General features: G+C 39.6%; 1 long non-coding RNA gene across 1 annotated transcript; it reads left to right on the forward strand.

Annotated features, from left to right (window-relative positions):
* The first annotated feature begins 251 nt into the window (after nucleotides 1-251).
* Nucleotides 252-3,892, forward strand: LOC146054584 (uncharacterized). Its single transcript, XR_014468269.1, has 5 exons — nucleotides 252-300; nucleotides 948-1,001; nucleotides 1,838-1,903; nucleotides 3,384-3,431; nucleotides 3,850-3,892. It is a non-coding gene; the product is annotated as an uncharacterized LOC146054584 (long non-coding RNA).
* The last annotated feature ends 665 nt before the right edge of the window (nucleotides 3,893-4,557 follow it).

Consider the following 4,557-nt stretch of genomic DNA (forward strand, 5'->3'; position numbering starts at 1 on the left):
AGAATGTTTTAAGTCCATCTCATACTTTACTACTCTGCTTATCTGTTTAATGATCCATCAAATATCCACATTCAGTAATTGTTGTTGGGACACATATTTTAATAAACAATTTATGTTTTATTACATAATTAGTTTAAAACACATTTAATTGACAATGATGTGCATTTGGTACAGCCTGCATAACCTTTATTAAGTCATTGCCAAAATAAAAATGTGCAATCCATTAATTTTCTTTAACCATTAACTTTACAGGATGCTTCACTCAATCAGGTAGTAGTTGAAGCAGTAGAAGACTTACTGGTAAGTTTTGTTTATTTCTATATTTTGAACAAAAAAATACTTATTTAAATATGTAGCATTCATTTGGGATAACTACTGTAGATTCCTAGGAAGGGTATCAATTAGCAGTGGTGCTTCACTGCTGCTAATAGTTTCACCAGGGCCTATCCTATTAGCTCCATTGCTGGTGCCCCTTAGCCCCACTAACCAATGTTAGCATAATCCCCAATAAGAAGCTACTGGACCCACAAAAACACATGTAGCAAATTTATTAGGATGAGAGAGAAATTTAATAGGATGAGAGATTCAGAAAGTGAGAGATTTGGTAAGAATTTTTTAGCTAGAGATTACCATTAGCCAAAGATCCCAATTGCTAAATACTTACAGCTTGTATAGTATAGACAAATACTTGTCTATACTATACATCTGTTGTCCAAATTGGTCATAGATTTTGATATTCTTTCATTTAGTTTTTCATTATGTTATTGTATTTTACATAGACGTTAGGTCTTGAAATTTGTAATAGTCTTGTTTAACTGCTCCCCCCCCTCCCACCGCTTTGCATGCACCCCCAGTTGCTCTCAACCCAACAGCTGTCCTCTCACAACATGATCACTTAATCTACAATATAAACAGTTTACTGTCATTTGATTTCTTATACTCAACAGAAAAACGGGGGTCTAGTTTATTGTACCCTTGAGGGACTTACTGGAATTACCTTGGTAAGTTTATAGATATAATTTTCATCTGTTTTTGACCATGGGTGGAATTAATGCTAGAATATCTTTACAAGTATTGCTAATGTCCTTAGGGAAAGTATCTAATGTTTTGCTAAAGGCAACTTAAATGCCACGATGGGTAAATTATAAGGGGTAGTAATGTGGGCTTCACTTTAGACAGATATCTGATTAATTGTTACCAACTTGCCCATAAAACCTGAATCAATGCTAGAATTGTATCCATTCCGGGAAGCATGGTAGAATTATACTGCTGTTTTGTGAATCAACCAGAATAGTGTATCTCTCCACATTACCTCTCATTACCTCTCTATAGGCTGCAGCTCTCCCTAATATCCCTATCTGTCCGTACAACCTCATATCTAGAACACTGAACAAAATATCAAGGATTTATACCCCTTTCACATCGCACTTTTAAAATGGTATATTGCCGTTTTTTTTCCATTTTAAAACGTTTAAGGCTGCAGTGTGAAAGTGCCAGAGTTGATTTACCGGTTAAAGTTAACCGGTATTTCAACACGGTTAAAAAGCAGAGTCCTACACGTTTTAAAGCCGTTTTTTTGGCAGTTTGAACAGCTCTATTTCAATGGCTTGAAACGTGTCCCTTGGGGGTTAAACGGGTTGAATGTTTGAATGGTATTAAATGATTTTTAAAACGGTTTTCACCTGCAATGTGAAAGTTCTCAAGGCTCAGACCCGTTTTAAAGTCCCATTTAAGAATACCGTGTCATTACCCATTTCTGCAATGTGAAAGCAGTATTACATTGAGAAATTAAATTCAAGTCACCTACTCAGTAAATATTAGGCATGTTTTTCTCTAGGATGGAACTACAGAAGCTGTTTCAAATGTTGCAAAATCACTTAATCCACTTTTGGACAGTTGTCTTGTGAGTACTATTTTCATGATTTTAATTTATAGACTGAAGTTAATCAAGTGACCAGTAATTAGTCTACATTTTTAAATAAATAAATAAATATACAGTATGTACAGCATCCATTAACTGCATGAGAAAAAGCATTGTTCTGAAAACTGCTCTGTGATTGGTTCAGCCTAGCAAATTGTGGGTCCGCTCCTGATATTTGGCTTATATTTGCTCGCCTTGCCCATCATGACAATTTCAATATATGCTGTACATCATTAGGGAGATTATGTCTTTGGTGGAGAATATAGTAGATGCTGGCGAATCAAGATTCCAAATACATACAAACATATTGCCACTATATCGTGCTATCAAATGCTCCAGCAACCATACTGTCAATTATTAGATTTTAACACTACTGGAGCCAGGGTAAAATTCACAGAGTCTATATAAGTATACACATAAGTAAACGGTTTTAACTTGTATTTAAGGACTCTGATTTATAAAATATATTTTTTTAATATTCACACTTCTAACTCCGTAGTAACAATAATTAGTTTTGTGATACTGGGATCCGAGGAAGACGTGATATATATTCTGCATACAGTTCTGCACTGCACATACAGTATATAAGACCGCTGGATCTCATCGCTTTCTCTAAGCCCTTTCATCTGTCAATGTTGTGTATTGTGCCCTGGTTCTGGATGAGCCTAAAAACGTTCCTGGTCTTAAGTGTTAGACAAAGCAATTGTTACAGTAGCTGTCAGTAGTATTTCCCAAATAAAGGGGCTCATGATTTAGTTCTATACAAAGTAACAGAGAGGGATGGAGGATTTAAATCACCCAGGCCTAGACTAATCCGGGGGCCTGCAAGTGACTAGGAGGTCACTGTCAGCGCACTGATTGCACAATAGGGCTTAGGCAACACCCACTTATAGCGGTTACGGTACATCTGTTAGACCAGACTTAGGTCTACAGTCATTAGGTCGACCCCGGAAGGTCGACTGGCCCCAAAGTCGACAGGGTTAAAGGTCGACATGGGTCAATGTTGACATGACTTAAGGTCGACATGGGCCAGGGTCGACATGGGTTTAGGTCGATAGTCATTAGGTCGACATGAGTTTTTCACTGTTTTTGACCCGAATGTCGACACAGTCGACATGGACACAGTTGAAGTTGAACCGCAGCCCTTCGCGAGCAAAGCACATGTTGGCTCAAAAAACAGTGAAAAACTCATGTCGACCTAATGACTGTCGACCTAAAACCACGTCGACCTTGGCCCATGTCGACCTTAAGTCATGTCGACCTTGACCCATTTCGACCTTTAACCCTGTTTACCTTGGGGCCAGTCGACCTTCCGGTGTCGACCTAATGACTGTCGACCTAAGTCTGGTCTGACAGATGACCGTTTCCCCTTATAGCACCAGGGCTTAGAGTTGCTATTGATAATGTTGTCTATCTTTCATTACTAACTACAAAGAAAACCCAATAAATTATCTTTCTATAGGCAACAAGTGGACTCTTACGAGGTGTTGGGGACACTATTTGCAGCCTGGTAAGAATGATGTTCTGCTTTTTAAAGTACCGTGTTTTCTATATTGTGTACAAACTTTTTGTTTCTCTGCTTTATGTATATTGATGCTACTGACCACACTTATACACATAGCTCTTTTTTTCTGTATGCCTGTACAAGTTGTTTGAATAAAGTGATTTTCCAGTGTGTTATGGCTGCACCAGCTGTTACTGACCATGGAAAATTACCCAAATGCATCATGTGCTCCAATACTTGTGTAAATGCTTAATGAATGTGGCAAAACACACCCAATAGTAAATAGCAAATATTCAAAGATACTGCATGTATTTTGTTTCAGTATAGCTGTTTACTTTGCTACAAATACTTAACAATTTTTACCATTTAATATATTGTCTCCTTTTCAAATGTATGTTGACAAATTATGCACAATATTTTACAGGTAGACACTCTTGTAAAAAACAAATGCTTGGAAGGCATCAAGGTACAGTATGCAAAGCTTTGCTATAGTAATGTGACAACCCTCAGTATAGCAGTACACTTAGCAGTACGCTTGTTACTCAAACTTGTACCTACATTTGATGTTTCCTCTCTGGGAGAAGCCCGGAGGGGGGGAGATGAAGGCAGGTGGAGATGTAAGCGTGGGGACCGACTCTGTGCAGTAAAATTCCACAATGCACATGTATTTGAACAGTGTGGGACAAAAACTAATGCAGTTACAGTACCACAGAAATGCATCACTAGGCCCCACCCCCTATGTTTGCAAATTATGTTATTATTCTCCCCATTCTGCCCACTTCACTAGGAGGTGGGCGGGTGGCAAGGCCGGATCAATGCTGGTCAGGGCCCAGGGACATTGACTTTGTGAGAGCCCCCACAAGTGAAATCCCTGCCACACACCAACACCTTCCCCCCCCCCCCCCCCATCTTGGCCCTGTCCCAATTCCCCTCAGTGTTGGCCCTGTTCCAATTCCCCACAGTGTCAGCCCTGTCCCCCTTTCCCAGTGTCAGCACTGTCACCTTTCCCAAATTTGAGCCCTGTCCCCCTTTTTCCAAGTGTTAACCCTGTCACCCTTCCTCAAAACCACCTGTGTCAGCCATCATGCAGGGCCTGTCAGTGCCCACTGCTGCTGCTCTCTATCAGCCCCCC

This window comes from Crinia signifera, unplaced genomic scaffold (genome assembly GCF_055691185.1).
Source record: "Crinia signifera unplaced genomic scaffold, ASM5569118v1 HAP2_SCAFFOLD_257, whole genome shotgun sequence".
NCBI lineage: Eukaryota > Metazoa > Chordata > Amphibia > Anura > Myobatrachidae > Crinia > Crinia signifera.